At 48.5% G+C, this 22,556-nt stretch overlaps 1 long non-coding RNA gene across 1 annotated transcript; it reads right to left on the bottom strand.

Moving 5' to 3' along the window:
- Positions 1 to 2,289: 2,289 nt before the first annotated feature.
- On the bottom strand, positions 2,290 to 15,861 carry LOC130684252 (uncharacterized). The gene is made up of 3 exons (XR_008998441.1): positions 15,750 to 15,861; positions 11,988 to 12,091; positions 2,290 to 2,436 (listed from the first exon to the last, which is right to left on the bottom strand). It is a non-coding gene; the product is annotated as an uncharacterized LOC130684252 (long non-coding RNA).
- Positions 15,862 to 22,556: the final 6,695 nt, after the last annotated feature.

Genomic DNA, 22,556 nt, shown 5'->3' with positions numbered 1-22,556 from the left:
CTCCTGTGGCAGTGCAGGAGCCAAGACAGGGCTGGGCCCCTACTAGCCAGTGGGGGTGGTGGGAGGAAACGAGGCACGGAGTGGGGGAGGCCTGGAGAGAGAGAACTGGAGGCAAGGGAGGCGGGCAGCCAGCTGGCCTTGTCCCAAAGGGAGGCAGGGTCCACATGCCTCTCGGCCCTGTCCAGACGACCCGAGGGGAGATGCTGGCTGCAGCCGAGTGTTGGCTGGGAAGGTTTAGAGTAGGCTTGCCGGCCGCTGCCCTCGGACTGGCTGAGAATCTGCATGGAGACACGGGAGCTTAGAGCCGCAGGGCCTTCAGACCTGTTTCCTTACTCACGATTTCAGCATTTTTAACTGACTGAGTCACTTGAGACTAGTCCTTGTTTAACCAGTGGATGCTCTGCGAAGCCCCGTTCAGGATCCTTAGCTCTCCTGACAATGGTGTGGAGGAATCAAGGTCTAAGTATCATGGAGCTTTCCAGAAGCACAGCTGTTCTTAAGACTGCTGTGAGTTTTCGTAAGAAGCTCAACAGATCTCTTTTAATAGCGTTAGAAAGGAATTAATGTGCTTGAAATGCAAAGGAAAGAAATTCAGGATGGGGCACGAATAGTGGTCAAGGGTCTTGCAGGCCCAGTTTCCCTGCTGCAGTGCGCACGCCCACGGACTGTCGGGAGCAAGTTCTCACTTGACCAGGGCATGAGCTTCCTCCGACGCAGGCCTGCAGTGGCTGTGTGTGGCTGTCCTCCTGCCCCTAACTAGGAAAGGCCCTTCTGATGCAGGACCCGTAAGTGCACGTCTCTTACCCACTCATTCTTTGCCTTTAAAAATGGCTCTGTGAGGCCACGACGCCATCACCTCAGACGGCTGCAGGCCACACTGAGCTCCTCTCTCCGCGGGACGATCTGCGCCGCATTACGTTCTCTTACTTTGTGCCCCGATCGGTTTGTGTGTGTGCCTGTGTGTGGCTTCCCCCCACTACCCCGATCTGAACTCTAACCCTACACACGCTGAGAGGAAAGCTGTAGTTTGCACGTCTCCATATGCTCCCATTCCCCACATGCAACACGTGGTGCCGGCCTCAGGTTAAGAAATAAATTTTGATTATTGAGTAGTTGGAAACAAATTTGGTTTCCAGATTTGAAAAAAACGTGTGGTGAAATTCAGGGACAAATTACAGAGGATTCTTTGTTTTCCGTGTTGAGTGGAGGCCTGGAGAGATGCAGAAATCAAGAAACAGCATGTCTGACAAAGCCTGTGATTTTGGACAGATGCCCACCTGCGCTCTGAGGGTCTCAAGCAATTGTTCCGACGTTCTCAGGGTTCCCACCGACGATCAGTCACAGGCCTTTGGGTCATTTTGGAGATTTAACTGAATAAAAACTGGGAGATGGGACCACTTTTAAAGAAGAATAAGGAAAGTGTTTTAAATTCTGTCTTGGGCTGTGTGCTCATTTGCTCAACAGCTTGTCCTCCTCTCTTGGGAGCAGCCGGCAGCCCTGGCTGGGCTCGGGCTGGCAGGTTGGCCTCACAATGACCTGAGGTGGGACCCGGGCCCGGAGCGCACAGATACCAGGTCCCGTGTTCACGGAGCCCCACTGTTCTTCTCCCAGGCCACCCTGGTTTAAACCCCTGACAGCCCGACCCTCGGCAGAGGGGCCTTGGGCCTGCGTTGCCTCTCCTACTCCCGCACAAATTGTTTTCAAGCCTAGGATTCTTCGTGTGGAGCCACGTCTCCCCAGTTTCCAGGGGCAGCTCCTTATCTCAGTGGGGAAGGATCTGTGTGTGGGAACATGTCTGAGGAAAGGGGGCTCTCCGAGCAAAGCCGGTGCTCCCAGCCTGGGTCTACGGGAGCCTTATCTGTGCAGCCCTATCTTCATGGGCCGGGGCTGATTGGCGAAGGTTCCATCAGACCCTGCAGACCAGCCAGGCGTAAACCCTTCACAAGATCAGGATGCACTCCCTAAACTTTAACAAGTCTCCCAGAGCCGGTTTGAAAGCCTTGCTGGTTTTTAGAATTGGCTAGTTTTATATTTTGGCATAATTTTTTAGATAACATGTTTGGGTTAGATGGGGAAGGATTTTTGATTTGGGGATTCAGAGACTGGTTTTTTGTTTTTTTGATAATTCCCTAAAAGCAACCTGACCTTTTGGAGGCAATGCACTAGTTCTGGGTTTCCTGAGAACTTCCTGGACAGAGAAATGTGTTAGTCATGGTACATTCATTATTCATGAAGTTTCCATGTGCCCAAGATGCTTGTGCTGTGCAGTTAAAGTAACAAAACAAAACATAAAAGCATTTATTTCAGGTTCTAAAATGGCCATCGCCTCTTCATGGAGTGACCCCAGTATGTGGCTTCAGGGTGTACCCCCAGTGAGATGATGATGAGCCAGTTTAGGCTGTTGGCACACAGAATCACAGTGTGGCTGTTTCTTCCCTGGGGACAAACAAACACAGGGTGGTTGCCTTGTAACGAAGATGCCTTTGCGACCTTTCATCACTGAGATTCCAGTTACATGACCCAGTTTTGAAAAAGCTGTTTTAGGATTTATGACTGTGAATTTTGTGCATCTAACTGGCTAAGCTACTGGACCTGGGTTGTCTGGCCAAATACCAGTCTAGGTGTGAATGTGGACGTGTTCTCAGGATGGCATCAGCACCTAAACCAGTAGGCTCCGAGGAAAGTACTGACCCCCCATAGTGTAGACGGGCCTCCTCTAATCAGCTGAAGGCCTTAAACTCAAAGACAGAAGTTTCCCAAAGAAGGAGTCCTCAAGATTGCAATGTAAAAACCCTGCCTGAGTGTCCAGCTGGCTGCCAGGGGAGCTCAGCCTCGGGACCGCGACCCGCACTGGCCTCTAGCCTGCCAGCCTGCGGACTCCCAACACTTCAGCCTCCCCATCTCTTGAGCGAATTCCTTAAACCTCTTGATCTTTCTCTTCCTCTCCCTCCCCTGGACCCCCCGCTTTCTGTTTCACTTCTCTGGAGACCCCTGACCAATGCAAATATCACACGGACAGAGACTCTTAAACAACCAGCAAAGAAGAGTCTCCTTGGGTATCTCGATGTCTAAAGACAGGCTCTTGTTGCTCAATACTTATAAAATTGGTACATGTACAATTTTTCTCATGTATCATCTTCAAGAAAAACAGTTTGTGCAATAAAATATTAGAGAAACAAAAGATAAATATTGTTTTAAACAGATATTAAAAAATCCAAACCTATGTGCAGATACAGACAATGTAAGAGGTCAAATACAGTGAACTCACATGAACAGATAACTCCACCCCAAAAAACTATATAGTTCAGCAAACAGAAAAAATATTGTATTTTTTTGCTAAAAGTAAACAGAAAGCTTACAGCTTCATTGGAAAAACTTGTGTTTTGTGAACAAGTGGCATTTTTTGAGAAGCCCCAGTCCCACCATGACCCAGTTTTGTGGCAGTCTGGCCTGCTGAGAAGGCTGGCCTCAGCACCTGAGCAGGTGCATCTTGTACTCTGCCCAGAAGGATGAACCAGAGCCTGTCATCTAATGGCACCACGAGACCAAAATAAGTATAATTGGCACTAATACTTCAGGCCTATTATAACCTTTTCCAGGATGGCTTCTATGTGCAGGACAAGAAAAACATTTTCCCCAGATTATCTGCAATTCATAAGCCAGCTAGTTAAACGTACTTCCCAGGAGAAGCAACAACATGGGGTCTCCTATTATAAAACTAAAGCAATTCCCTGTGATCTCATAAATCATCATTTTCTACATGAACAAAATTAAATCACTTTCTGAGATGTCTCAGATTGGAATTTAGAAGTAGAAATTTCTGTACAAGCTGATGGGGGGTAAATGAGATAACACTTTATTTATATGGTTAGTAAATTTTACAAAGCACTTTCCCCCTCACTTTTATTTTGACCCTTACAATAATCTCCAGTGGTAGGAAAATTGGGCATTTCTACTGCCTTGAGGAGCAGAGAAGCAAGAGTCAGAGAACTTACCAGCCCTGGGTAGGGGAGCAGCCCTTCTCGGCAGAGCTGGGGGGGTGGGCAGGTGCCCTGATTCCAAATCCGAAGCTCTTTTTCATAATATCTATGATTATGTTACCTGGTGATGCCACCGTGTTTCTCTGGCCAGAAGGTGACCTCTGAAGTCAGATCTTTGCATGAAAGGGTGGCCAGTCTTCATAGGTTGAAGGGCAGTAGCCACATAAAGTAAACGCTACTTCAGAGAAGGGTCATAAAACATTTCTGTGACAAAACAAAGGCTGTGTTTTGGGAAAGCTGACTGCAGCCATATGCAAGCAGAAAACGTGACCCACGTACCCACAATCCCTGGACGAGGGCCCTGCTCCCTCTGCCGCCCCCAGGGCACCGGGGCTGCACTGTGAGCGAGTCACGCGCCGAATCGGGGCTGGAGGAGCTGCACTGGCTCGGACTTTCCACCCCAGTGGATGAGGGCAGAAACGTGCCTTCCCACCCCACGACTGGTGGGTGTCCACTGGGCCTTGTTCTCTCAGGCCCCTGGGAATTATTACTGCCAGAAAGCAGCCCTGATGGGAGGTGACTGATTAGCAATAGGTGTTACAAGTAAGAACCATGAAAAAATCACTAGCTTAACTGGAAACTCTTCAAATAGGACTGAAATGTAGATTAGCACAATAAAGCCTGAAGCGTGTAAGAGGGAGGGGGAGGCTGATTAAAATTTCTTAAAGAAACACAGCACAGCTGGGGGAATAGAAGTCTATGCCTTGTCATCCAAAGGGTCACGAGATCTGTGATCTGCAGCGGGATGCTCTGGAGCTTACGTTTTTGCTTTCCTTAAGAGACCATCATTAACTAGTAAGCAGATTTTGCAAAGAGATTTGTTAACCTGAGAAGATACAGAAAGTCTGTGAAGACACACAGCTGTAGATTAGTGTCATATCAGCAAAAAAGAAAACAAAAAGCCTTGCATTGTTATAAAGTGGCTTTTAGAACAGACGTATTTGAAGACACTTCTTAACACAACTATTCTGGTCTCCCCTGTGCAATCAAACCCGCCTCTAAGTCACACCCAGTACATATTCTGGAAGTTCCACTTTCTCCTTTTCCAGACCCCACGTTTTCAACTTGTATTTCAACAAATACATAACTAACGGTTAGATGTAGCTGCAAAGATATCCTCTAATCTTGGCATCAAAGGGCATGTCTGTCCTCTCTGAATTTTGCCTGTTGACTTCAGAAGCAGCATCTATGCTTTCTGCCTCCTTCCCTTTACTTTGGTCATAGTTGAGCCTGAAAGGAGATGGAAGCTGAGATGTGGGAGCCTAGCCGTGCCATGGGACAGGACACAGGCCCTCCCAGGGGTGCACAGACATCAGACATCCCGGCTGGAATGGATGAGATGATTTCTGCAAAGTGAGTTGGACCCTAAATCCTCGAAGCCATGGTGCTTGGAGGCTACCAGCAAAGTAGAGATGCTCTTGGTGCTGTCCACTACTCTGGAGATGAAGCGATGTCACCCCAATGCAGAAAAGCACCCCAGGACCCCTTTGGGGGCACTTTAGACATCTTAGAATGCACCTGGCTGCCCGCACGGTGAAGCCTAGAGCTGTCAGGCCCCTGTGAGCCTACTGGCTTCCCGGAAATAATCCCTCACCATCTATGACATCCTGTGGGCCTCAAAAACCATCCCAGGAGAACCAGTAAGAGCCAGTATCTGTAATCCACCATACATCTTTAGGATTTTTGATGCTGATACATCAATCTAACTTCGACACTGACTGTCCACCCACCACGCACTACATGGCTACCGTCTGCGATGGCGCTTCCCGACCATCGTGACATTTTCCACCCCGATGAAGCAGGGTGCCTGTGGGCAGAGAGGCGCCTGAGCTTCCTGGGGAATTCAGTCATTTGCCTCTGGCTTCCAGTAAGAGACACAGAGAGTGGGCCTCACACGCAGGTTCCTCCGCCTTTTCCGTAAACACCTGCTGAGAACCTGTGCAGTCCTGGGCTCCTTTCAGTCCACCAGAGCATTTACTCCTATTCCCGCCTTGGAAAATGAGGAACTTGAAACCTTCCCAACCAACTCAACTAGGTTCCGGCAGACACAGGATTAGGTCTGGGAAACTAATTCTAGGTCATTTCTCCATTTCCTTAATGAGTGATATGGCGGGAAATCAGTATGACTTAAACTGCCTTCAGCCCTAGGCTGAGATGCCTCCTCGGATCAAAGAGGCGCAAGTGCTCCCGCCCTGGCCTCCGGCTTCCGAGGAGGGGTGAGCCCCGGGCTGTCAGACAGGCACCTGGCCCGCTGGGTGTCCCTCCCAGGAAGCTCCTAAGGGAGGGGCCCTGCGTGCAGGGCCAGCGCGAGGGGACCACCTCAGCCTGGCTTTGCAATCCCAGGCCCTGGTCTTGTCCCTCCTGCTTCTTTTGGAAGGAAAGTTATAAGCGATGATCGATAAAAGCAGTTGCTTGTTCTTGGCCTGTTGACAGAAGTAAATTAAGAATCAGCTGAGTCATTAATTAGGAGGCCTGTGGACCGAAGCCGTTGCAGCCAGCACAGCCCCGATCCTCCAGCTAGGGAGCCGGGAGAGAGGGCGTTTCATTGGCCTCATTCTTGCCAAAAAATTATCCAACCTTGTGCCATCCTTCAGACGTGCATATTTATTCTGTCATGTGATCGCTTAAATTCTTCCTCCCGGGGCACTGCCAACAGAGGTGAGGAGCAGAGAGGAAAGTGGGGTCGGTGGGGAGGAGGGGCACTACCCGGGGTAGGGAGAGCGGGCTCAGTAGGAAAGCAGGCCGTGCAGAGCCCGGAGACCCCAGCGCACACCTACAGGGCAGTTCCCGAAGCATTGCAGTCACCGGGAAGTTTCTGGAAGGAAATAGGAATCTAAATTGATAGCCTTCAAGCCACATCCCCTGCCCACCTCTTAAAAAACCCCCGGTGCTAATACAAGCAGAAATCAACTCATTCTGGTTGTTTATGCTCTTTAAACCAATGAAACAAAATATATGAATATTTTGAGCCTCTGCCAGGTGCACATATGTGTAAAGCAAACGTAAACAATTCTGAGCCACTGAGATTCATTTAGCAACGTCACCAGCACAAACCCAAACGGGCAGCCGTAGCCCAATGAAAGCCTTCTGCAGAATCCAGAGCATTCTGGCTGGCAAGAGGGGAACAAGGGTGGTGGCCTCTCAGAACAAGCGTGAAAATGCTACCTTCAAAATAAAGATACAGAGAGAGAAAGGGAAAGATTTCCCAGGTCATTCTCTTGAACACCATGCCCTGATTTTAGGGCAAGGAAATTATGCGGCATTCCTGGTTTCCAGCAACAGGAACAGAGCAAGGCTTTACCACCTCTTTGCTGAGTGTGAGAAGTTGGGCGCCCAGGGGCCTCTGCCCTCGGGACTGTGGATGACGTCTGCATGATTACAAATCCCTTGCCCATCAAGCCTCCTGTGCCACCTCCCTGGGCCCGAATCCTTCCTGCCACTGAGCCAGATGTAAAGATGTCGGAGCTCCACCATTTTTTATTTCCTCCTTTTTCTTGTTTGCTGCTCTTACTTATGAAGAATACATATTACATCTGCTATATCACGAAATACTGATAGTTGGTACTACAGAGCAAGTGCTGTTTACTTTTCTGGGCTTTTTGCAAGCAATAGTTCACTTATTCGTACATTCCTAATTACTGGCAAATTACAAGAGTTTATAAATTCATTGTCTATTTTAAAAAGTAGAATATTACAGAGAAAGGTCCTCTGACTGCTGTCCGACTTTGGCCCTTTCTTCTGTTTCCCAAAGGTAAACTGTGTTGCTAGTGTTACAGATGTCTTATTATTTCTATGCCCACTTCGGCACGCCCTGTCACTCACATGTGTGCATGCATTACCCCACTGCGATGTGACTCTGCAACACGATTTTGGTTTTTTTACTTCGTTACTTTTTTAAATTAAGGAACTTCAATTTTAGAGCATCTTTAGGTTCACAGTAAAACTGAGTACAAGATAGATTTCCCACCAGCCCCCTGCACCCCCCCCAGCCTCCCTCACTAACAACATCACCACCAGATGCGACATTTGTCACAACTAATGGACTTGCATCCACACATCCCTGTCACCCAGAATCCACAGGTTGTCTCAGGGTCAATCTTGGTGAGGTGCATTCAAAGGCTTTGGGCACATGTATGACGACATGTATCCCTCATGATCATATCATACAGAATGGTTTCTTTGTCCTAAAAAAAATCCCTGTGCTCCACCCATTCACCCCTCCAACCCCACTACTGACAACCACTGATCTTTTTATTGCCTGCAGAATTCTGTCTTTTCCAGAATGTCCTGTGGTTTGAATCATATAGTAAGTAGTCTTCTCAAATTGGCTACTTTCGCTTAGCAATATGCATTTAAGTTTCCTCTCCCTGTCTTTTCATGTCCTGATAGCTCATTTCTTTTTAGTGTTGAATAATATTCCATTGCCCACTGTAAATAACATTCCATGGAATAAATTTCAGCTGCTTCCAAGTTACGTAGATTACGAATTAAGCTGCTCTAAGAATTCATGAACAGCATTAATTGATTTTTGAATCTTGAAACTTTTACACTGGGATAAATTCATTTGGTTGTGGTGTATAATTCTTTGTATGCATTGCTAGATTTGATTTGCTAATACTCTGATAATTTTTGCATCTGTGCTCATTGAGATATTGTTCTGTAGTTTTTTTATAATATCTTTGTCTGGTTTTAGTGTTTATCTCTTCATTTTTTATGACATAGCAGCCTTCTCAAAACCAGCCCAACTAAAAAGAGGGTATCATTCCTATTTTTCATTTTATTTTTTAAGAGCACTGAAAAGTGATCAACTACTTAAAAAAACAAAATAAAACTTAAAAATCCCCTTTAAATGACTGGTTAGCCAGAGACGGGTAAGATTTCTCAAGGGAGGAACAACCTAAGACAGGCACAGTCACAGGGGGGCCATCAGGTGAGAAAATGGGGATCAGCAGAGGTGAGGCTTAGAACCTCACACACACCCTGTTTTGAGAGAAATCTTCTGCATCCGTGGATGTTTTATTGCCCTCGTCTAGCTTGGATTAACACATAGTCTACAGGCACACACCTGATCATCTACATTTGCTCTCTTACAACACTAAACTATGTTTTCTACCTTTTTCTCGTATCTACCTACCACTTCAGCATTTTATTAAAAATAATAATAATAAAGAGAGAAATGTGGTATCCACATATAAATCAAGTATAAAAATCAAATGAGTATTCATATTTGAACTCACTGTTTATAGTTCATAATGCATGAGCAAAACCAAAAGTTTCTGTGATGACTGCCCTTGTACTGTTCACCATGTAAGAACTTATTCACTATGTAAGAACTTGTTCACCATGTAAGAACTTGTTTGTTATGCCTCAGAAGATTGGAGACTGACGAAAATTAGGCTTGGGGTGGATTAATGATTGTGCATTGAGCATTGACCCCCTATACAGAATTTTATTGTTGTTAACAACTATTTGATCAATAAATATGAGAGATGCCCTCACAAAAAAAAAATATATATATATATATATATGTGTGTGTGTGTGTGTGTGTGTGTGTATATAAACACACTTCCAATTGTAAAATAAATAAGTAACCGGGATGTAATGTACAGCATAAGGAATATAGTCAAAATATTGTAACAACTTGGTATGGTGATAGCTGGTACCTAGAATTATCATGTATATAAATGTTGAATCACTGTGTTGCACACCTGAAACTAATGTAATACTGTGTGTCAACTACCCTTCAATAAAAAATAATTATCCAGGAAAAAAAAAATCCCCTTTAACTTGTCACCTAGCACTAGTTGCTTTAAATACTTCACATTCACAAAAAGAACAAAGGAAACCGAGTGTGAATACGACGTCTTCCCGCTGAGAAGTGTTTCATAGTATCTCACATCTAGGGTCTCATCACCGTGAGGGGCGCGCTGCGTCACTACGATCCTCTCTGCAGACGGCACACTGCTGAATGCCTCGCACTGGAGTGAAGGTGAGTGTCCTGACTGCTGGTCCAGGTCTCCTCACCAGGAACACAGGCTTTCCCCTAAGGCCTCCTGCTTCCCTTGACCCCGCTGGTTCACAGCTCAGTCGCCCAGGCCTCTGTCGGAAGGCCTGACGCAGCCCAACAGAGGCAAGAGGTGTGGGCAGCAACTCTCATCGCCGTCCCACCTGCGTGGCCAGCCCACATCCTGGCTGGGACTCAGCCCTATTCCCAGACCCTGGCTGGGTGGCTGGGGCATGCCATAAGGTGTGCCTGTTGTCCCTCTATCCCGTCCACCTCATTCCAGCACAGTGGTGTCACCGGCCTGCGTGACAAGGGTGCCACTGATCCCTGCACCTGACCACGTTGTAAGACCTAAAGTCTGTAAGCCTCGACATCTGGCAAAACCTGATGGGTCTCAAATGGCCTGATTGTCAGCGCCCTCCCTGCGCTGATCCATGAACAAGGTCCCTCCTGAACAGCCCTCCTCAGCCCTCGGACAGGCAGGGCGCCCGCTTGCCCCTAAGGAGAGGCTCCCTGCCTGGGCGGCTCAGAGGTCCTTAGGCAAGCCCCCAGCCTCCCACGGGGCTGGGGCAGCCACCACCCAGCACGGAGCCCCTGCCCCAGCCCTGCTGCTCACTCTGCCCTCCTCCTGCGCTGGCAGGCCCCACGACCAGTACAGCACCATCTACTGCATCTGATGCGGCAGCAGCCACGTGCTGGGCCGAGCCCACTGCCCATTCCCTGGGAGGCACCTCCCTCACCTGCGGGAGGAGGAGGAAGTGTGCGCCCAGGTCCCGGGCCTGGCCTTCCTTCCTGGCCATGGCTCAGCTCTACGGCTTACTGTGTCTTGTCAAATGCACGTCGACATCTTCCCTTTAGGAACTGCCCTTCAGCAGGGCCCTGCGATCCCCCAGCCCTGGGGAATGCCGCCTGCCGCAGCCCTGGCTGGCAGTTCACACCGAGACGTCTGGAATAACCATGCCAGACCCCAGCCTCAATGCTCTGCCATCCTGAGCTGGCCCAGTCACGCCCTGGCCACCTGGTCAGGCACACGGACATGGGCCGTCCCAGCACCTCCCCCAGCCCTCCGGCTGGCGCTCAGCCCTGCCGCCTCCAGCCGGGCAGCCAGCTTCTCTGCATTTCCCCTTCAGCTCAGCCTCTGTTTCAACTTCAAGGGTCCCTTTCTGTCCTCATGGGTCATTTATCTGTGACATTCTGGTAATAGATCCCCTAGTTAACCTTGGCCAGTTAGATGTTTGAACTTGTTTCTCAGAAATATAACTTTTAGGTGACTTTGAATTCATCCCGCCTCTGACCTGTAAACAGTTCTGCAGTTTCACATCACTCCTGCTGAGACATACCCACCCTCCGTACTTCCTGACATTGCTGAGGGGTTTGCCTTGCATCCCAAGAGGAACCCCGCAATTCACCCACTGTTCACCCCTTCCAGCCCCTCCACCCCATCGCGAACCCACAGGCCAGCTTGTATGCAGCAGAACACGGCGCCGGACGGGAACACCTGTGTGAACCTGGGCGTAGGCACCACCGGCCCACTGCATTGTCCTGCACCTGGGCTGTCACCTCCCACAATCTATCTCAACACATACATTTTTATTTTGGAATCTTAGTGTTTGTAGAAACCACTTTGTAGTTCTTTCACCTTATGCATTATTGGTGACGGGACAGTTTTGTATTGGTATTTTCCCCCTTTCTTTGATAGAACAAATGAGGAAATGTCAAAATCTAAGCTGGGATTAAAATTCTAAAACTTCAGATATCAAGACCTTGCTGTCATTTCTCTTTCCTGTGCTGAGGTCTCCTGATGGGAAGGCAGCCATCTGTGATCTTCAGGTGGAGGAATCCACCCATAAGCCACCCTCAGGAAATGTTAACCCGACCCAGACACCAACCATTTCCCCAGGACGCCACAGTCGGAACTCCGGCGGTGCACCCTACATTCTTACCTGGACTGTACAATCAGGGGCCTCAAGTTTAACCACAGCGAAAGCAGCAGGGGCTGAATGAACATCAGTGTCATCTGGGGTCACCTGTTTTCAGGAAAATCCACCTTAAAAAAAAGAATGAAATTTCATAGTAAATAGTGAAAAAAAAAGTTCACTTGATTTTTTTTTTTATCTTGAAGACAAATACATTTATTTTAATATATTTTATACAGACTTAAAGTTATCATTACAAGTATGCAATAATCCTTAGACCCAACAACAGATGCTTCTGGAATTACTGTTTTTCTGGCACAGTCTTTCCAACAAATGTATAGCAGCAGGATTGGACACCTTTCAGCTTGCAGCGCTGTCCCCCAGAAGTCATTTTTGCAAGACTCCCAGCAGGCTGCCTCGCTTCTTGCAGAGGCCTCTGGCATTGCTGGGTGTGCAAACACACATCTTTTGATGCTCTCCTGCCTTGTTCCTGAATTGCCGGTTAGAGGTGCGTCTGTGACCCTGAGGGTATCTGGGGCAGTTCTCTGACATCACTTCCGTTGACTTAGGAAATCCTAAACTGAGATTCATGGTTTTATTTGACAATCTACATGCAGGTCTGCAGCCTCACTCCTCACGCAGAAGAGGCTGCCTCTTCTCACCTGGACCACCATCCACACTGCAGATCCCGCCCCCACCTTCATCAGGGCCTCTTGGGGGGCCGTCCCAGCTGCACATTCCCCGCGGACATGGCAGAGGCCTGGGCTGCGACTGCGTTTCCACCCAGCTTCCCCCTGGTGCTGCGTCTCATCACTCCATTCCAGGGCCTCATCAAGAGCAGAGCCGGTGTCTCCTCAGCACACAGAGCTCCGTCTCACACGGCTTTATTTCTCGGGGGGAGGCCTATGACATGTCCAGGAAGTGCATTTATCTCGAATGATGCTGATGTTTCTACCCATTTCCTCACATCTGACCCAATGGCCGTTCTGTGTCCCAGGCACAGGGGTCATTCCTTCAATCTGAGGCCAAGGACGTGAGCCAAAGAGGAAATAATGCATGTGAGGGCTTGTGAGCATGCTGGCACGTCAGGAGCCCCTCACACTAGGTCTTACGACTTTTGCTATGAATGGAGTCATGTCTCCAAACCTGCATGTTGAAAGCCTGCACCCCAATGTGGTAGAACCTGGATGCAGGGCCTCTGGGACGTGATGAGATCATGAGGGTGGGGCCCCTGATGGGATCAGTGTCCTTAAGGAAGAGGAGGAGACCAGAGCTCTGTCCCTTTGCCAGGGGAGAACACAGCAAGAAGGCGGCCTTCTGTGGACCAGGTGGGGGGCTCTCGCCAGACGCCAGCTTTGCCAGTGCCTCGATCTGGGGCTTCCCGCCTCCAGAAGTGAATGCGTTTAAGCAGCCCAGTTTGTGACGCTCTGTTACGCAGCCTGAGGTGGCCGAGACAGCTTACATTCAAGCACACAAGCCAGAGATGAGGGCCAGGGCAGGAGATGATGACCCCGACACAGACCCAGCCACCCCGCAGGCGTGGGGACTGTCCTGCCAGCATCGCTGAGCCGTTTATGAAAATGGCATCAGGGTTCACTTGCCTTACCTCTCCACAAACCAAGGCGTCATGAGACAGGGAAGCCACCCTCGGCTGACAGATTACATGTGACTTACGTTAATTCTGGTTAGAAGCCACTGCATGCCCCTCCTGCCAGGCTTCCTGACCTGGCTCAGCCTCATAAGGCTGCGGGATAGATGCAGGGGCCTGTGCCCCACAGGACGTGGGACCTGGGAACCAGTCAGCAGCCAGGAGGAAGCCCAGAACTCAAAGTCTCTCTCCTTTTTCATGATCCCTGGCAGACCACATGTGTATTGTAAAATGTTAATAGTCCGTTTCCCCAGTAAGGTCTTAAGCCAAAAACCAAGAACCCTCTCTGTGCTGTGTGGACCTTGAATCTCTCTTTGATGTTCCTGTTCACTAACTTGCCACAAATGTTAAATGCTGTGGTTTCTGAAGAACACTGGAATAGCACTGCCTTTCTGCCAGGATGAGCTTGCCAGGCCCGTGGTAAAAGGGCGCTGCCAAGCCTTCAAAGGAAAGGTCACCTCCACGGCTGGTGGAGACAGCCTGGGGGTGAGGGAGAGCCCTGCTCTTTGCAGCCCAGAGGGCGCTACCTCTCCTGGAGAGAACATTCTGGAAAGTACTTTATTAGGAATCAGACTCTACTTTCCATGCCTCCCATCACCTCCCCCAGTTGAAAAAGTTGGCAAATATTACTGAACTCTCTAGTGTCAGCTGACCCAGAAGGAAGAATGCCCCCATGCCATGTCAACTCTGTACTTTATACTATGCTTATATAAAACTATACAACTGTAGACTTTTTATACCAGATTCTCCACTGTTGATATCTCAAACCCAAGGCAGTGCTTGGAGCTCACATGTTCCCTGGAGATGTATCGGTCACTGAGACCCTGGTCTCAGGTGCTCTCATTTCTGCCATGTGGCTCTTACCCTGATCAGTCCACAAGCCCTCCAAGAGCTGCCCTTGGTGGAACTAGTGGGGATCTTAGAAGTCTTTGCCCCTTTTAAAGCCCCCAGCCACCCCTCTTCCATGAGGCCCCCTCAGCATCCTGGTCAGGCGCCGGGCTCTTATTTCACTTACATGCATCCCGTCTGCTCAGACGGGTGGACCCTCACGGAGAGGCTGCTCAGACAGCACAGCTCCCATGTGCATGCTTGGGTCCTTTGGGGGCTTGGGTACCACGCTCCCCACAGAACAGCATCAAGGCACCTTCCAATTCTGAGGGTAAACTGAGGCACGCTAGTGTGCACTATACACCTTCATGCATGGCTGCCCCATTCCAAGGACTGCCACTCAAACTGGGGTGAATCTGTGTGGTGCATTCCTGCTCTGCTCACGCCCCCAGTGGTGGATGACCCGGGCTGCAGAACCCTTCCGGGTGCACCAGGCTCTGAGCAGTCACCCCGACAGCTTCTCCAAGTTGGATCGTTCCCTGCAAAAGATGTTAGGTCCTTGCCCCCAGTACTATTGAATAGACAGTTGGTGGAAATAGGGTCTTTGCACGTGACTATATTAAGATGAGGTCATTAGGTGGGCCCAACCCCACACGACTGGGTCCCCCACATGGGGGGGATTGGACAGAGGCACACGTGCACAGGGAGGACTGTAGAGGACTCGGCGGATCAGTGGAGCATCTATGAGCCAAGGAGCATCACAGATGTGGTGAGCCCCCCACAGCTGGAGGGGCCTGGGGGAGACTCCCTCACAGGCTCAGAAGGAGTGGCCCTGAACTGGGCTTCAGCCTCCAGAGCTGGGGCAGGACAGGTTTTTGTTGCTTCACCCCCCGGTTGAAGTGCTTTGTTACAGCACCCCAGGAATCTCACCCAGAACTGCAGGCCAATGTTTCTGCTCTTCATGCAAAGGTATCCTGGGGGCAAACACCCCCACACGGGGGCACAGTTTCCCTGCCCTTCTCCACTGGCAGTGCCCAGGGCCACAGACACAGCTGGGAACCACACCAGCAAGGAGAGGAGGGCCGGGCTAGAGAACAGAGAGAGGAGGCCTGGGGCCAACAGGAAGCCAACGGAAGGCAGAGAAATCTCCCGGGACCCATGGACAGGGACGCAAGTCACTCTCAGCCAGGAGACATCAGTCTGAGACATGCCCTCTGTCTTGCCGATGGGTTTCAGCCCCGGGCAAGTTCACTATGGATTCAGGGAGACCTAGGAATGACAACGGAACATTCTTGGGGTAAAAGAGCTATTACCCAGCTTTGCGGTCCGAGGCGGGTCCAGCACTCGGCTCGTGTCTGCAGGGTGTAGTCCTTCTCCGTCCCAGGCCCTGCCACCATTCCAGCCTCTGCTCTTCTGCAGCCGTACAGCCTCGAGCGCCGGGCAGAGCTCTTTATATAGAGTCAGTAACAAGGGATTGCCCACACGTGTGCAGTGAGCCAGCCAACCCGGGTCAGGTGAGAATCCCAGCCACAGTAACTTCCATTTTCCCCACGCCCTCCCTCTCCGAGGCCTGTCTGCAGCTGGGCTTGGCCTCACTGCAGCCCCTCTGTAGGACCGGCAGAGGTGGGGCGCCCTATGGCACCAGACTGGGCCCTCTGACTGACCACGGGCGGCTATGCTTACATTTACCGAGCTGCTCCTGCAGCCGGGGGAGGACCATTCTGCCGCCTTCCTCTTTGGAGGTAAGTGGAAACCACTGATGTCACCCACCACCCTCCCTGCCCTTCTGCGGGCACACAGATGCTGGTTCAGAAATCTGTTTACACCTCTGGCCCGGGGGGTGGGGTGGAGGGGGGTAATCTTTCTTCCTGGCATTTTCACCCAGACACACATTCCTCACTGTCACCGAGAACTGAGTCCAGCCACCCCTCTGGACGGCTTCCACCCACCTGCATGGCTGGGTCTGGCTCACACCGGAATTATATTTGAGTGTTTTCTTGTACTTTAATTTCCCCCACATAGCTTCTTTTATACAAATATCAACATAACATTCAAGAAGTCCACGTCTTGCTATTATTCCCGGTGAGAAGCACGCCCTTGCGTTCTGCGGTGTCCGAGTCAGGGCCTACGTCTGTCTAATGTTCCCGTGTTCCTGTAGCAATGACCAAGCCCCTCACGTGGCAGTTTTTTTTCAGGGCTCTGGAACGAGGTCTTACACAGGATCAGTTTTAAGCCATAAACCTGGTTGCTCGGTGTGAGCCGACATCTGGGGCAGCACCAGATGATCAGGCAGCATTGCGAAATACACAATATGAAAATTATTAACTTTTTCCTGTGTTAAAAATATTTTTAAATAATGGAAGCATCTGACAGCACATTGAGAAGAGCTTTACTGCTCAGAAAAATCTTGGACAGAAAAGAGGAGTTTCATCGGCTTAGGGTGCGTTTCATCTATTTTTTCCCGAGTTGCACTTTTTCCAATTTTAGAACATCATTACCTTTGCAAAAATTAATTTCCCTTTAAAAGCAGTCTCACACGTGTTTGCCTTTGTACTGGGTACTTATGTCACATGGAGCCAAAGAAAAACAACAAGCCGTAAATCAATGTTAATGAGCAGTGATTCACCTGGGCCAGGATTCAATGCTGTTTTCCCGTCTTCCTCAGGTGCAGCCACAGGACAGGGCGGTTTTCGTCCTCTGACAGCCCTACCCATGTGCACATGCGAAATAGCTGTCATCAAGAATGCTCTAGTAGCTCAGGAGTAAAAGGAAATCTTAACCAAAGCGGTGACAACCCCCAAAGGGTATATTTCACCACTGAGAAGGCAGGAGCTGGAAAGTGGGCTGCAAGATGCAAATGAGCTGAGCAGATATGCCTTCTGATTGGCCACAGCCACCACTCCTCCCACCCTCCGAAACCTGAGTCCCAGCAGTAAATATCCCTCCCGGCCAGTCTGGAGTTGTAAAACGTTCAGAAATGTTACCTGCACACGAGCAATTTCCCCCAAGAAAAGGACTTTCTAGAAAGTATGGGAAGACAAAGGGACAACGCAGAACACACACAAATAGACTGTGACCATACTTTCTTTAATCAAATGGTAAAATAGCAAAGAAATCTTTAGCACAAACATACTGAAAGTCTGTCTCTTCAGCCAACACAACGAATCAGCAGTCTTTTCTAGCCTGCAAGGTTAGTGAAATTGACCAACCATTCTAGCTAACACATCTTTGGCTTCCTAATGCTGCAAAACCTTTAGAAAAATTAGAAGGCATTATGCCAGCCCTTAGAAGGTCGATGATTTCCTGACACCTGACATCCAGAGAAGTCCACACAGGTGTGCAGCTCCAAGGACTGAGAGGCACCGAGATGACAGCTGGGCACTGGCTAGGAGCCAGACACCTGCAGACCCTGTTAGGAGGTTGCACGTAAATGATCCTATCCATTCCCTACCAAGCACCTTGCAAGTTGATATGATGATGTACATTTTACAGATGCAGAAATGGAGGCTTGGAGAGGCTACATAACTTGCCCAAGATAACAGAGTGAGGAAGAGGCACAAAAGGAATTCTAACCTTTAACCTTAGCTACTACCAAGTGTTCTTTAAAATGCCCAGTAACTCTGTATTAATTATAAATTGCTCTTTCATTATTTGTGGAATAAACTGCCATCATTATTTCAACATCTAAGAAAGAATTCAGGACAATAGACACAAATACTACTCACTTACCCTCCCCCAACATAGAGTGGGACAGAGCGGGCTGGACCCCCTGGGCCGAGGGGCGTGAGTGTTGGTCTGGGCAGAGCTTGCCCACAGGGAGCAGCGTGCCGTGCTCTCTGTGGTCCCCTGTAGCATCCCCGGTCGTGAGAGGCCTTTCCAGTTGTATAGAGCAGGTATGAGTCATTTTCTCATTCTGCAAATGAGACATCTGTGCAGCACAGACCTGGAGCAGAGGAGGCACTGACCCTACAGGGTGCAGCTGGTCCTTGCTCCAGGATGGGGACCAAGCCTGCCAGGGGTCTGCTGTCCCCGGGCACCCACGTTTTGGAAGACCTGGCTGGCAGGCCTGAGATAATTATTCATGAAGTAGCTAGGTAAGGGGATTCTAATGCATTCTTTCTCAATCTTCAAAGCCTGAAATTGTACCCTTGGAGAGAAGAGGTCTAGAATTTTTACATGTGTCTTATTCTCTATACAGGCTGGACTGCTAAGAAAAATTGTAAGAAATTGGATATTGGAGGCAATGATAATGCCTTGTAAAAAGACATGTTTAAAAAATAACACTTCTGGAGGGGGAAACACCAGTGCTGCTGTGAGTCCATCCCCTGCCCTCGCCAACGAGCCATCTCTGTGGCCCCGGAAAAGCTGGAACAAGAGGGTGCTGGGTGGGGTGGCTGGAGGCGCCATCTCCACACACTCTCCACAGGCCAGTGAGGGCACAGCAGTGACAAGCATCCAAGTGTCGTGCAGAGCTGTGGAAGCACCGTCTGCTAGACACGGACAAAGTGTGACTCCACACGACGCAGGTTACTTCTCCATTCAGCGGAGCCACTAATTCTGACTGTGGGGCTCCACTGTCTGCGCTCCAAGGCCTGGCACCGCACCCCCACCTCCCTGGTGTCAGTCTCTCTCCGTCCTGCCCCAGTGCTGGCTGTGGCCCCCACAGTGGGGCAGTGAGTGCAGACACACGGGGAGACACACACACAGTGGGCTCATCATATGGGGCTGAGAACTTTGCTGGTGAAAATAAATCTGTGTCTTTCTATTCCCCAAGTAATTTAAACAAAATGATTGTTAGAAGCTATGAGAATTTTTTTTTAATCATCTTTTTTCGACTTCATCTCTGACCCTGTAATTCCTTTTTAATTTACTTTGAGACAGGCACTTTACCAGCTTGTCTAATGCTTTGCAGAGATAACCACTGCTGAGGATGCTTCTAGAAATTTCTACACATGCACACGTGTTCCCTCACAGATCATACTGTCAGATCGGCTGCTAATTGTATTTGTGAAGATTAAACAAATTAATGAAAGTCAAGAGTTCAGGGCTGTACCGAGAGGGTAAGCTCTTGATAAATGTTAGCTTTTATTATTGTTTTTGTTATAGCATCATTTTTATTGCTCGTTTTTAGTCTGGTGTCCATTGCTTAATTATGCAATGATTAAATAATAGGGAAACCTCACTTGCTCCATTTGGATCTCGCTGACCCATGGAGCAATTCATTTTCTGGACGTGGTTCTCGTGATTTTCCTTCATTATCGTATTTGCCGAACGCCGGTAAGAGCTCCAGCAAGAGCAGCGCCCTGTATTCCTGTGTTGACTCACTTCCTAATTTACGTAGTCAGTGAGTGTACTCAGCTTGACCCCTCCTGCACGCGGGGGCTTCCAGCGCGGGGCTGGAGGAGGGGTGGCATCCGAGGGGACGGCATGTGCCAAGGTGCAGAGGCTGAGGGGGTAATTGCCGCAGAGGAAACTGGTTCAGTAAGTGGGGAAGATGAGGCTGAGAGTCGAGTGGGAGGTGGGATCGGAGAAAGTGCATAGTTTGGGGGTCAGCTTGGTGTTCACTCAATGGGAGAACCATGGAAGTCACTTTCCCAGGGGAGAAATGACCACTTGGTCTTGATGTCACCGCTGACCTGCGTGATGAGGGTTTGCACGGACGCCGGGGGAGGAGAACGGATCCGACTTCGGGCTGCCTTGGTCACGGGATGTCTAGTGGCCACTCCCTCACCTTTGGTGAGAAGACTGGTCCCACTTAAGGTCCCTCCCCACTCAGGAGGCGGGCCAGCACCCCAGACTGTAGGAAGTTGGGGGGGAACAAGGAAAAGGAGAATGGGTGATTCTCTTGGCAGTGTGAGAATCTCAGAAACAAGGCTATTATTCCTTGTCATTGGTAAATGAGCTGACCAGCCAGTCCCATAAAAGTTATGCTTTTGTGGAAGGATTTTTGTGGAAAAGAAAACTACTGGGGGTAGAAGGGAAATGGAAGTGACTGTGAGGACACGGGGCTTCTCTTGGGGGCAATGGAAATGTTCTCAAAGTGATGGTGGCCACAGCTGCAAATCTCTGTATGGCACATTGATTGTACATTTATGTGGGTGAGCAGCATGGCATGTGAATTGTACCATCCTTATGTGTACACCCATCACAATTGGTCCAAGAGCACGTGACGGGCCAAGGAGGGTCCTTTGTGGGAGTAATGGAATCTCGAGGAGAGGACGGTCTCGTCCCAGAGGTATCAGCTGGCAGCCCAGAGACCCCACCTGCCTTTTCAGGCACGCGTGTGTGTGCCAACCCTGCCTGGCCTCATTACACAAATCAGCCCACACTCTCCACTCTTTAAAAAATCTAATTAAGTTTGAACTGAGTTTCTGTCACTTGCGATCAAAAGTTCTAAGCTGAGCAGTATTAGGATGCTATAAAACTTGTTCCAAAGCTTGTACAGGGGATTTCATGGAGTGTCATTTTCATGGAGTCTTAATTTCTGACTTCAAAACTTTTAATATATCAAATTTCCATTTAACTAGGAAACTACTTTCAACATTTATTATGTTCATACATTTTATAATATAGTTGTAATTGAGAGCTCTTGATAAAAATTTGAAAAACACAAAGAATAAAAACAAGAGGGCATAATAAATAGGATAAAGAATAAGATGGAATAGCCAAAGAGTGAATTAATAAGCAGAAATATCAGATTGAGGAGTTTTCCCAGAAGGCAAAGGAAAGAATGGAGAGGAGAAAATATCAAAGAAAGGTAAAGGGAAGTGACAATAGAAATGCCAATATCTGGGTAATAGGAATCCCAGGAGGAGAGATCAATACAGTCAGAAAGCAGCGACTGTTTGAGGAAATAGAGATATATTTCCCAGAAAAAAAGAAAAGTCTCATGGATTCAAAAACAAAGGGGGGGAACTAGGGAAAAACCCACATCTAGACATTCTGCAGTGAAAGTTAAGACCACCAAACACAAAGAGAATATTCTAAGAGCTTTCATAAGTAATGAGCAGCTCACCTACAGAGGAACAAGCCTCTGATTGTCACTGGATTTCTGAGCAGCAGCATTGAATGCAAGAGAACAATGGAGCAAGATTTTTAAATAATTGAAGGAAAATAGATTTGAACCTAGAATATTATTTCTAGAAAAACTACCATTCAAACTGGAAGGCATAAAAAAAGCGATCCCCCACGTAGGTCTCAGAAAGATCGCCATCCAAAGGCCCACTTTTTATAAGAGAACACTTGTGGAAAGTACTAAAGATGAGAGAAACAGACCCTAGAGAATGCTGTAAGAGGGGGGGCGTGGTAGGTGTTTGCGCGGATGAGCAAATGTTTACCTGTGAGCTGTGAAGGGTGCCAAATAGACTTACTGTGGTGATCATTTTGCAATATGTACGAGTATTGAATCATGTATACCTGAAACTAATATAATGTTATATGCCAATTATATCTTAATACAGAAAGAGTAATGAATTGTTACCCATACAACAACATTAATATCCATGAGTGCAGGCTGATAGAGAAAACAGTTGGTTAAATAAATCCATGGAGGAGAATGCACAGCCTGTCCTTAGACTAGAATCACAAGAATAAATATAGTAGGAATGGTGGACATAAAAAACCCCATTTTGTAAACACCTCAGTAAGAATTGTTGCAGCAAAATAACCACCACCATGGGTGCTCAAATTAGTCAATGAAAAGTGTGATGAGAACTAGGATATATGCACAGACTCAACGTATCTCTCCACAACATACTCATTAATTAAAAAGAGAAAAATAATAACTTTTCAGGGGAGAAACCTGGCAGACAGCACCTTAAACACGTAACCAAAGCTAATGTGAGCTATGGAAATTACGTGCCCCCTGTAATTCTCAGTCACAGTACAGGTAGGTCACGAGGAGGGAGTCCAGCACAGAGAAGACAAGCGGTGACTCTGTAGCATCTACTATGCTGATGGACAGTGACTGCAATGGGGTATGTGGAGGGGACTTGATAACAGGGGTGAATGTGGTAACCACAACGTTGCTCATGTGAAACCTTCATAAGATTGTATATCAATGATACTTTAATTTTAAAAAAAGAAAGAAAATATGTGCCCCTAGGTTTGATGCCCTGAAG

This window comes from Manis pentadactyla, chromosome 6 (assembly GCF_030020395.1).
Source record: "Manis pentadactyla isolate mManPen7 chromosome 6, mManPen7.hap1, whole genome shotgun sequence".
Lineage (NCBI taxonomy): Eukaryota > Metazoa > Chordata > Mammalia > Pholidota > Manidae > Manis > Manis pentadactyla.
The sequence above is the reverse complement of the archived record's forward strand: the minus strand, read 5'-3'. Positions and strand labels throughout refer to the sequence as shown.